Genomic DNA, 13,106 nt, shown 5'->3' with positions numbered 1-13,106 from the left:
ATTCACAAAACATACCATGGCACCCTCAAACACCCACGCTTCATAGAAAGGGAGCTAAGGACCATGGTGGACGAGATATTGAAGGTCAAGTCACAATTATTTGGGGCACAGGTCCAGCACACACCCATCGCCAGGAAGATGGAGCCATGGCAGACAATAGTCAACAAGATCAATGCAGTGGGACACCATCCACCCACCAGGGACGACATCCGCAAGAGATGGAACGATCTGCGTGGGAAGGTCAGGTCCATGGCATCCAGGCACCACATTGCATTCCAGAAGACTGGTGGAGGACCCCCACCAACTCCACCCGACTACACTGACTGGGAGGAAAAGGTACTGGCCACCCAGCACCCTGAGGGACTCACTGGACTCACTGGAGGGATGGACTTGGGTATGTCGTCTACAAATACCCCATATCCAACACACCTGAAATGCATGCACTACCTCACCCCTCCAACTACCACCAGGACCACAACTCCACCCAGGCCACAATCACTACATACAGTCCCCCTGCATGCCCACAAACCCCACTAACAGGCCCAAACCACTCCACCTGTGCACAGCCACCCACCCCTGCAAGGAATCACAATGGCCTACAGCACCCACAATGCACCTCCACATCCAAAGCAAAATGCAATGCTAACCTCACAAAAACACTCTGCATGGCCCCAAAGTGTGAAAACTTGCACAAAACTACCCAGTCCTGTGCAACCCATCTGATCATGCAAGTGTAACAGACATGTCCATTTCCCCCAACAGGCACCACCACCCATGCCACTCTGACGGACAGTGGCAGTGCCCCACAGGGAGACAGAGGCACCGCCCAGGACACTGGAGATGGAACCCTGGACATTGACGATCACCCTGGCCCCTCATACAGTCATGGACTGTCATCATCCAGCAGCCCCACCCAGGACACCACTGACACCCCTACCACCCAGCCGACAACATCAGACCAGGGCAACTGTCCCCACACCTGTGTATCCAGGCCACAGGCTGGTGGAACACATGGACAGAGGCCACAGTCACCCCCTACCAACAGGCAGGAAGATGATGGCCCCAGTACAAGTGGTACCCCCAGACCTGTGCAGGGGACACAGGCACAGAGGCCTAGGCCCAGTGGGAGGGCATCAGTGGCCCAGGGTGGAGGCCACAGGATTGATGCAGCAGCCCAGGATGTGATCTCTGAGGTCCTGGAAGCATATCACCATACCCCGGACAGATTGGTCCAGATAGTATCCACCCTGGAGCAGAGTCAAAGGATGAAGCCATCAAGAGGCCATGGAGCAGTGGAAACTGCACAATGTCACAATGGCCACCATAGCTGCTGTGCTGCTGCACCTTGTCCCAACACAGCCTGAGGCCCACACAGACCAGGAAGCCCCTGCTACAGACCAGGTTACAGACCAGACAACAACAGCATCAGCAGCAACTGCACATGTTCCACACTCTGAGGACACACAGAGGACATCCATCTCAACCCGTACAGGCCAACACCAGGCACCCAAACGGACCCTCAGGCCCAGATAGGGCACTGGAAAACCTGCCAAGACCAAGGCCCCCTCAAAGAAGTGACTCTGGCAATAACTGTCCTCCAAGTGTCCCACTGAATCAACAACCCAACAGTGTGAAAACAACAACAAACTCTTGTAAACATAGATGGGCCTACCACTACTGTCAACAAATGCTGCGACCATGTTGCCATATTGTAGAACCACCAGCAGCCCACTCCCATCACTGTAATCTGCACGATTGAATCCCTGCACCAAATAAAACACATTTTCACATATTACAATGTCCCCTGTCATTATGTTTAAACAAAGTGAAGTATGGATGCAACTGTATTATAACTCATTTATTATTATCTGAGCAGCAGGAAATGCACCACATGAATAACATGTTGTTGTGCCTACGGATGTGTTGAGCTATCATACTATAATGTTACCTGTCCTTTGCAGACCTGGCCACTGTGGCAATGACTATTCACCCAACCCCCCCGATCAAAAGGCACACTGACAGTATGCTGCACAGACAGCAATCTCATCCAATAACCCCGCATAGTTACTGGAAGTAGAGTTGTATCAGTTGGGTCCTGGAATTTACATCTTCCCCCTCCTCATCATCACCATCACTCTCATCCCCTCTCTGATGAAGCTGGTCTGGATATACAGCACCTTCCTCCTACAAGAGGGGGGTTGAATTCCTCACAGCCACGTTGTGCAGCATGCAACAGGCACCACTATTCTACACATCTTTTCAGGCCCGCAGGCCAGGGAACTGCCAGAGATATGTAGACAATGAAATCGAGCCTTCAGGAGAGCCACTGTGCACTCTATCACCCTCCTAGTATGTCCATGACCTCATTGTAATTCCTCTCTGCATCTGTTCCAGGATTCCTCACTGGTGTCAGGAGCCAATGCAAGTTGAGGTAGCCAGACTCACCTAGAAAATGGTGCAAAACAGGACTGTCAATGACAAGCCTCAGAGGCTATGTGGCAATAAGTGTCCGAAACACCTACATATGATCCATCCTTTGTCCTCTTCTAGTTGTTCTATTGTGTGTGGCACAGTACTGTTCCTTAGCACAAAGGAATTATGGACTGATCTAGGGAACATGGCATTCACATGTGAGATGTACTGGTCTGCAGTACACACCAATTGAATGTTCATGGAATTAAAGTTCCTCCTGTTTCTGTACACCTGTTCACTGATTCTTGGGGGGATGATAGCTATGTGGGTGCCAACGATGGCACCTATCACATGGGGTATGTTGGCAAAGGCATAGAAATCCGACTTGATGGCAGGGAGGTCAGCACTTTGGGGAAACCTCACATAGGACTGCAGGTGTCGTACAAATGCATTCAGGAATCTGGACAGTATAATGCTAAACATTGACTGTGAAAAACCTGCACCCATGCCCATTGTCACTTGAAATGAGCCTGTGGACAGGAAATGGAGTGCAGAGAGCACTTGCACTTCAGTAGGGATGGCATGCTGATTACGATTAGCTGCTCTCAGTGCTGGATCCAGTAATGCACAAAGTTCATCATTAGTAGCACGAGTGAGTCTGTAATTGATAATGGTGTGACACTCCACCATGGTCCGCAAATCAACAAGTAGTCTGTACACCGATGGGGCCCTCCCTCGCCACAAGGGTCTGTACCAGGAGGAGTTGAAAACACGTATGAGGAACACACATACATCTGCACACATTGTTTATCATTCAGCACTCCTGGCCTGATTGTCATCGACACAAATGTTTAGTGTGTGTGACATCACAGCAACATGACCACAATGATATATTGGGACAGGTCAGGTGAGGTAATGTATATTGTTCCATGCCCATGGGTGTTTAGGGGACAATAGGGCCCGCATTGTGCTGATGAGGGTTTTACAACTGCGTAGTTAGGGCCAAAATGTCTGCCCCTGTAATCCAGAAGTGTTGTGGTGGAAGTGACCTCATACCACTAGCAGTTGACGTAATAGCATAAAGCGGTATTTACCGCTGTGCCTAACTTCATTGGTTAACATGGTTGTCAATGGGTATTCTTAGCGTATCATGATCGCTGCCAGCAGTAACGGTGTAGACGTCACTGCAAATTCACTTGACTCCCTGATCTCATGCATGCAGGTACTCCACTGAGTGTACTGCTGTGTCCTGCCTCTGGTCATGAAAATGGCACGTGTTGCAGGGGAAAGGGCCCCGTCCTTCACCAACGAGGAATTGGAGAAGCTTGTGGATGGGGTTCTGACCCTGTACGCCAAACTCTATGGTCGGCCAGAGGTACAGGCGAGTAGGAGGATTGGGGGCATGGATGTGTGTAATGGTTAATGGTTGCATACATGTGTGCACGTGTGACACTGTATAGTCCAGGGTTCCTGACATGCAGCGTGTGTGTGTGCTGTTAGGCTGTTTGAAATGTCAGTCCCATAGTGGACATATAGCCAGCTGTACATTATTAGCCATTGTCTGATCTCAGTGTTACTTTTCTGTGTGTTCCTTATAGGTAAGCACCCACCAGAAGAGGGGACTTTGGCATGCCATCGCCAAGGAGGTGCGGACCCTGGTGGTCAACAACCGGCAGAGCACCCACTGCAGGAAGAGGTGGGAGGACCTGCGGCGCTGGGCAAAGAAGATCTGTGAAGCCCAGCGGAGAAAGTCCTCCAAACGAGAAAGGGGTGCCCGTCGGGCACTGACTTCCCTATGCAACGCATCCTGGTGGTGGCGTACCCGGACCTGGATGGGCACTTGAAGGCTGCACAGCAGTCACAAGGGGGTGAGTACATATACCACATTTTTGCTCCTCGATGGATGTGTGTGTGTGTATTCATATTTATGCTGTCTAGTGTCAGGGACTCTGACTGATGTCCATCTACATAATGGCCCCCTTGGGGAGTAGGGGTGTAAGGGTCAATTCTGCAGTACGTCAGGTCCTTAAGTTCTGTGGGGAATGGCTGTAGACCAGGGTTGTGGCCACTAGACAGGGGCATAGCCATGTGTATAGCGGTAGGTGCTGCCTGGTTGAATATGTTCTGGGTGGGTGTATGTGTGAACCACTTATGTACCTCCATTCAGCTATTTACAAGTGTCTCTCCTGTTTTGTCTCCCCATCCCTGTTCTCTTGTGTTGTGCGTGTACATCAGCATCATCTGGCGAGGGAGCTGAGGCACCGGCGAGTGGGGAGGCAGCGGCCCATGGATCCTCGGAGGCAGAGTCATCCGACGCCAAGGGGACCAGTGGGTTGGAGGGTGAGGGGAGTACCATGGGGGAGACAACTACCACTGGAGGTAGTGACTCCGATACCTCCTCCGATGGGAGCTCCCTGGTGGTGGCGGACCCTAGTGGGCCCATCCCTACAGTGTCATTTTGCCACCCCCATACCATCACCGCCCTCCCATTTGCTCCCACCCTGCCAGCTCACCCAGAAGGGTGGGCATCTCCTTCGCCCCAGCCACCTCCTCCCTTGCCCCAGTCAGCCCTGCTGCCCTCACGGAGGAGGTTAATTACCTCCTGAGAACCATCTCTGTAGGGCAGACAACCATCGTCAATGCCATCCAGGGGCTAGCATCAGAGGTGCAGCAGACCAATACCTATCTGGATGGCATTCATGGTGCCGTGTCTGGCCTACAGAGATCTTTTCAGGCTCTGGTCTCCTCTTGGATGGCAGCCAGTGTCCCTGGTCATTCCATCCCCCCTCCAACCACCTCTACCCCTTCCAGCACCCCACTCCCTTCACCCGTCCAAAGCACACATTCTGACACGCAGGCACACACTTCAACACACAAGAAGCACACTTCAAAACACAAGCACCACACCTCCCACCACAAGCATACACACAGCCAACATACACATGCACACACACCAACATCCACTTCCCCTATGTGTCTACCTCTTCCACCTCCCTGTCTGTCCCCTGTACATGCACACCCACAGGCACTGAACCCTCATTCAATGTTGCTGACCCTATTCCTGCAGTCACCACAATAGCACACATCCGTTCATGCACCCCAGACACCACCTGCACTCACCACAATGACCTTAGTTAACACATGCAGCACACTCACCAGACTTGCAGACACCCAGACAACATCCATTTACACTGGCAGCCTGTCTTGTCCCACTGTGTCCACCCCTCCTCCCAAGACACTCACATGCTCCAAAACACCCACCCAACACACATCCACCACACCTCAGCATACTGTCCAGTCACCTGCACCCAAGTCACGCACACCTACACCTGTCACGACCACTCCTTCTACCTCCACTCCCACGCCTTCCTCAAGGTCCACCCCAATCACCCCTAAGAAACTTTTCCTATCCTGTGTTGACCTATTTGAACCCACTAGCCCACCCAGTCTCATCCCTAAACGTGCTCACCTCCTTGCCCTGTCCACTCCTCCAATGTCACAGCCCACCCCTGTCCGCCTTTCCCATTCCTGTGCTACCTCCCCTGTGAGGAAGAGACCCCATGCTAGCCCAGGAACATCTGCCGCACCCCAGGCCAAGTCCGCTCCACCAGCTGCAAGCACAAAACCCAAGCCCCCTCCACCTTCCAAACATAAATCTAAGCCCACCCCTCCCAGTCGTAAGTCCCCACCCCCACCACCCCCTGCCCCTGTTCCCTGGGGTGCCTGGATGCCCCATTGTTGCCCCTATGAGGTGGAGTACCGTAGCACTTGTGGGAGTGAAGTTGGGGCCATTGTGGCCCATCGGACTTCTTTACCTATGGACTGGCCATTGGTCTAATATGCACTTCTGTTGCTCATTGAGCAGATTAAAGGTTATTGTGTGGCCTGTGTTGTTTAAGTCACACTCTGGATCCGTGGTCTCTCGTTTAATTGTTTGAGGGTGTTGGGCACATGTATGTACTTTGGGCAGTTTGGATTTGCCTTGTGTCGGGTAAGTACCTCTTGCTGGTGGGTGTATGGCTTTTGCTGCTGTGAAGGGTTGTGGGAGTGTTGCAGGGTGGGTGGAGTGGGTGATTATGTAACTGTGCCCTTTCTTCCCTTGTTTAGTAGGTTGCGGTACTTACCATTGTCGTCTTCGCCAGCGGTCTTGGTCGTGGAGGTATATGGCAAGGAGCAGGGCTGGCATGATCTGCAACTCTCTCTCCATGTCTGCTTCGGCGTGTTGTGTGAGCCTCCGGTGAGTGTTTCCTTATATTTGGTTCATTTCCACCTGGCTTTGCGTGGCGGTGGTTCCCGCCCCGGAACTGACGGCGGTCTAGTGCTTCATTATTTTAGGGGCTGGTAGGGCCTTTCCGTCGGCCTGTAGGTGGGCTCTGCCGTCGTTGTCAGCACTCCTCTGCTGGCGGTGAGTGGTTTTCATGATGCCTGTGTTTCAGTTTGTTCATTATTTGCGGTTTGAACCGCACGTCTGTTGGCGGTTGTTACCGCCACCGCTGGCGGTGCGATGTTTACCGCCATGTTCATAATGAGGGCCAATGTCTCCGGAGAAGTACATTTTGTACCCAGGCTCACTTCACCTGTTCACCGCAGGGTTGTAGTCTCCCTAGGTGCTAATAAGGTACACCTTGCACTCCTTCACTTAGTTGGTGGCTTTGTGTATCTATAGGTAGGGGTACTCTGATATTGTCTTTTGGAGAACCAGTGGATATTCAGTGTACAATTTCTGCAACAGCATTTTTAATAACTGATTCTAATGAGGAGACTTTCCTTGATTTCCTGATTTCTAGTAAGAGTTTCTTTTCTATATTATCCAGCTTTGCATGGACCTTTTTAATCAGAGCCTCAATATTCCTACTTTGGGTGGGCTCCTGCTCTTTATTACATCAATTAATTCGAATGTCTTTCTCCTTTGGACCTGGAGCTTAAATTTGATTTTTGTTCTGGATGGTTGCCTACACTTTTTCACGGGTGGTGAACTAGAATCATGACTTGATGAAAGTTATATTATTTCTAGAGGCATATTTAACACACATGGCACCTGTTCAGTCCTGTTCAGACTCATTGTGACAGGGACTTTTTCAGGTATTTTTGGGTGCTCGAGCATAGTTGGTATGGGTTAATCGGCGATCTCCACTACTAAACTGGACAAGGCCTCATTAGCTGCACTTTTGGTAGCAGTCAGCTTTTCTTCTACATTAACCATCTCAGTATTAATCAAACCCATTACATAGGTGAGGTAGTTCATGATGGCACTTACTGCTTTACTCTTTTTGCCTGCCGTGCCTTCAGTTAGCTTTTGTTTGTCCATGATAAATTTAGTCTACAGGGCCCAAAGCCAATCTTTATTTGGGACTAATAAAAATTAGCAATCTTTCCAGAATTCCCGTATCTTGGGGACCCTCAGGCCAAGAGGGGCAGCCCAGCCTTGTTCAGGAAGGACGGCAAAGACGGGCCTGTTCTTGGCCCGGTCTCCGCCTAGGCACACACACTGGGAACTGGTTGGCACTTTTGTGGCATTGGCTGCCCCTCTTCCTGGGCAACAGAATGCTTGGGGATGTTGCCCCACCCCGGTTTCAGGCAATAACATGTTTGTGGGGCCTCTGCGCTGTGGGACAAAGGTATGCTGCCCCATGCTGTGGGCCAAAGTATGCTGCCTCCTGCATTACGGGAACTGGTCAGCTCTTTTGCAGCATTGGATGCCCCCCTTCCTGGGCAGCAAAATGCTGGCCTACTAGTCCCACCCCAGCAGCGGCTAATATCAAGTTTGTGGGCCTCCTCCACTGCAGGACAAAAGTACACTGTGGCATGCACTGCAGGTCAAAATTATTCTCTCTCCGGCACTGCGGGAACTAGTTGGTGCTTTTGTGGCATTGCCTGGCCCTCCTCTTTGGCAGCGGAATACTGAGGAATGTAGTCTCACCCAAGCTATGGCCAATAGCAAGTTTGCAGCGCCCCCACACTGCGGGATAATGGTATACTGCCCTCCACACTGCTGGTCAAAAATATGGTGCCTCTCTACCATGCACAGTTCTCACAAAAGATTTAATTCACAATGTCATAACTGTTCTTGTAACTATATTATTTTAGATAGTATAAGTGAGATAATATAAAAAGGTATAAGCATCATCCCTAGCCCATTTGTAGTCCATTACCTGTTGTTCCTGCTGATCCTGGAAGATGTGGCATTCCCATTTCCTAGACTCAATAATACACACTTTGCACGACTGGATAATACAACAGCTCTGATGTTGCTATTAACTTGCTCTTTTGATTATACACCATCCTGTCTTATCAGTATGGATGTCGAGGATGAGACAGAAGTCAACAGAGGAAAACCTCAGGCAGGAGGAATACACAGGAGAGAAAGGGCAGTTGCCAACCTAGAACCTGATGGCACCTCCGCTACCAGATTTGGGGCCACTCACATGAACATTCAAGCAAAGGCAGAGCTTTTTCAGAATAGGAGAAACAGATCTAAGAATTTTCCTTTCAATCATCCTTTTGGATTACCAAAAAGAGCATGCTCATGAAGACAATCAATAGTAGAATAGTATTGCTACGTAGTTCACATCTCATTGATTTTGATTGCCACGTCTCGTCTTTAGTAATGTAATCAGTCAATCCTCCACCACCTTTCTTGGAAACTCCTGGTGCCCCTCCCATTCCATGGAGACAATGGTTTGATGGTTTTGAAACCTACCTGGGTGCTATAGGAGCCTCTCGTTTTCGCCCTGAAAGGAAAAAATGTTTGCTTTTACATTCGTTGGGGTATGAAGGGAGAGAAATTTTCAAACACTTACCTGATCTACCGCAAATTGATGAAGAACTAGATGAATATTTGATGACTACCAAAAAGCTGTCCACAAGATTTGATGCATTACCGAGTCTAGTAGTTTTGCAGCACAAATTCTTCAAGCGTCAGCAATTTCAAAGTGAGGATGTTGATGCATATGTCAGTGCTCTAAGACAACTGGCTTCCAAGTGTGAATTTCGAGATTTTCAAGACCAGCTTATAAGAGACCAGTTCATTGGTCATTGTTCGAATAAACACATTCAGCAGAAATTACTCACCATGGGAAATCCAACGTTGGATGAGGCCATCAAAGTAGCCAAGAGTGTGGAGCTGGCCCAGATCTCTCTTATGGAACTCTCTTCTAGCTCCGCTATGAAAGACTCTGATCCTCTTCATGTCAGTGTTGTTACAAAAAGGGGCGCAGCAAAGAATGCTGAGCTGAAGAAGAGTGACAATCCTTTTTTTAGGGCTTCGAATATTTGTTTTAGATGTGGAAACATGCCTCATTTCAAGGATGGCAAGACTTGTCCGGCAAAGAACGTTGTGTGTAGGAAATGTGGCAAAGTTGGTCACTTTGCCAAAGTCTGTCAATCCACAAGTAATAAGCAAGCTAATGTGACGTGTGTTGTGGGGGATGATGAGGAAAATAGAGAAGAATCTCTTGTAAAAGCATTTCAAGACATGATTGTTGTGGTCACAGATAAAGTTTTAGGGGTCAAGGAACAAAACCAATGCATAAACCCCATGGTGGATATTTGGGTTGGGGATAAATTGTTTCGTTCATTGGTGGACTCTGGTGCACGTATTACTATGATTTCAACAGATCTGTTCCATAATATTTGGGGTGACAGAAAGTTATTCCCTCCCAATAGGTCACCGGTCTCTTATGAAGGCAGGAAAATTGAGCTAGAAGGTTACATAGAAGACAGTTTAGCGTTCAAGGGTCGGAGGATTTTTGGTAAAATCTATGTGGCCTACAAGGGTTTGAACATTTTGGGGTGGTACCATCAGGGTTTGTTTGGTATGGTGCTGAAACCTGGAACAAAAGAACAAGTTTTGGTGGTGGAGAACGCAGATTCCAAGGCACCGTTTGAAGATGAGTTTCCTGGTATTTTTGCCCAGGGTTTGGGAAAGATTACTAGTTTCAAGCATTGGATAAAGGTTAAGGATAGGGCCATTCCCGTTAGACATAAAGTCAGGTCGGTGCTGTTTAGTTTAAGAGAAGATCTTAAAAATGAATTGAACAAGCTTCAACAGAATGGTGTAATTGAACCTATTGAGTCCAGTTTGTGGCTTTCTCCCTTGGTTGTTGCCCGTAAATGCAATGGAGACCTACGTTTATGTGTGGACCTCAGGAGTCTCAATAAGGAAATATGGGTGGTCTTGTATCCTTTATCCAAGATCAGTGACCTACTCGAAGGGCTCAGGGGCTCAGTATGGTTTTCAAAGATTGATCTGGCATCTGCGTATCACCAGGTTGAATTGGATGAGGATTCGCCCCATTACATAGCTTTCAATTCACCCTTTGGCACTTTCCAGTTTTGCAGGATGCCATTCGGGTTGGCTTCTGCGGCGTCAGCGTTCCAACGCATCATGCACAAAATTTTGGGGGAAGTTAATGGTATACTAATCTTTCAGGATGATGTGTTGATTCACACGAGGGGTTTAGAAGATCACAATGAGAAAATTAGATCGGTATTTAAGATTTTTCAGTCCTTTGGCGTCTGTGTAAAGAAAGAAAAATGTGAGTTTTACAAGAAAAAGATAGAATTTTTGGGCCATTGTGTGTCTGGGGAGGGTATTACACCTCGTCCTGGGCTAGTAAAGGCGATGATAGATTCTCCTAACCCTAAGGACAAAGATGAGTTGCGATCTTTTGTGGGCATGTGTGAATACTACTCAAAATTTATTTCCAACTTTGCTAGCAAAATGAAAGTCTTGTCCAATATGCTCAAAAGCAAAGTACCATTTAAATGGGACAGTGAATGTCAAATGATTTTCGAAAGGGTGAAGCAAGAGTTGGTGGACGCCAGACCACTGAGTCCTTACGACCCCAGCCAATTGTGTACCATCACAGTTGATGCTAGTAGGTATGGGTTGGGGGCAGTGCTGTCGCAAGGTTTGGGAAAAGATGAGAAAGTTATTAGTTATGCTTCTAGAGTTTTCGTGATCCTGAACTGAATTATTCAGTGATTGAAAAAGAGTTATTAGCATGCTATTGGGCTAGCGAGAAATTCAGGAGTTATGTGTGGGGCAGAAACTATGTAATTCAAACCGATCATAAACCGTTGGTTTACATTTTAAATGGGGACAAAATTAACTACACGACCCCTCGTATTGCACGCCTCACCACAAAACTGTTGCAGTATGACTTTCAGGTCAAGTACATTCCGGGGAAAGATAATTTCACAGCAGACTTTCTATCTCGTCTACCTATCAATGAAGAAATTAATCTTGATTTGGAGGATGATGTGGAAGATTGTTTTATAGCGGCTGTTGATGCTGATGAGTCCAAGGTGTGCACGGAGACTGTGTGGAGGATGGCTGAAAGCAGTGATGAGGTTTTGTCCATTGTTAAGCAGCATATAATCAATGGCTGGCCTAAAGAAAGAAATTTGAATCCTGAAGTTCAACCATATGCCAAGGTGAGCGAAGAATTGTCAATTGAAAACGGTATTATTTTGAGGAATGATAAATGTGTACCCCCGTGTGAGATTCGTACAAGGTTGGTGGATCATGCTCATGAGGGTCACCTTGGGGCTACTATGACTAAGAGACGTATTAGAGCACACTATTGGTGGCCTTCTATGGACAGGGATGTAAAAAGAGTGGTTGGTGGATGCGTTGTGTGTAATGGTGCAGAAAAAGGGTTGAAGGTTGTAAAACCTCCATTACAACCCATATCGTTACCAGACAAAGCTTGGGTTAAAGTTGGGGTTGATATGGTTGGACCTTTCAATTTCCTCCCCAGTCAGATGCGTTATGCTTTTGTACTAATGGACTACTTCAGTAAGTGTCCAGAAGTGCGTTTTTTTGCAAAGTCTACTGTTAATAGTGCGATTCAGTTTCTCAAAGAGATTTTTTGGAGGGAAGGTTTTCCGGAGACCTTGATCTCGGATAATGGTGTACAGTTTGTGTGTAATGACATGGAAACGTTTCTGAGAGAGTCTGGTGTGAAACATTTGAAGAGTTCTCTATACCATTCTCAAACGAATGGTTTAGTAGAGAGAATGAATAGGGTGGTTGTAGAGTGTATCAAGTGGGCTAAAGCAAGTAAGCTGGATGTGGAAGAAGCAGTGAATTGTATGTTGTGGTTCTATCGTACCATTCCACATTTCCACATTCAGTGACAAAAATCTCTCCTTTTGAACTGTTCAAGAGAAGACGTAGCACGTCAAGACTGTTTCCAGCGTGGTTAGCCAAAGTTGTGTCTGGTAAATTTCCTGATTCTGTGAACAAGGACTGGATGTTGGGTGAAGTAAAAAAAAAATCAAGAAAAGGTAAAAGCTAGGTATGACCTGAAGAATTCTACAAAATAACTCTCATTTCAACCTGGAGATCTGGTGCGCGTCAAGTTACAGACATTTGTGAGGAAAGGGGAGGCCTGTTATGGATGTCCAGGGATGGTGAAGAAAGTGTGTGGTAATGCCATCATGGTTGAGGGTGGTCAATGGTGGAATATGGGTAAGGTTGTTAAGGTAAAGGATGTCAGTCACTGTGGAATGGAAGGAGGTGGTATCTCTGGGTCAGAGGGCATTCATCAGGAACGGAAGGTGTCAGACAACAATTTGTTAGAACCCCACACCTTGAGGAGATCTGTCCGTGAGAAACGGGTACCGATCAAACTCAGGGAATATCATAGTGTTTAGCAAGATTGTTTTAAATATTGTCATCTCAAAGT

This window comes from Pleurodeles waltl, chromosome 8 (assembly GCF_031143425.1).
Source record: "Pleurodeles waltl isolate 20211129_DDA chromosome 8, aPleWal1.hap1.20221129, whole genome shotgun sequence".
NCBI lineage: Eukaryota > Metazoa > Chordata > Amphibia > Caudata > Salamandridae > Pleurodeles > Pleurodeles waltl.
Note: the sequence above shows the minus strand (reverse complement) of the source record.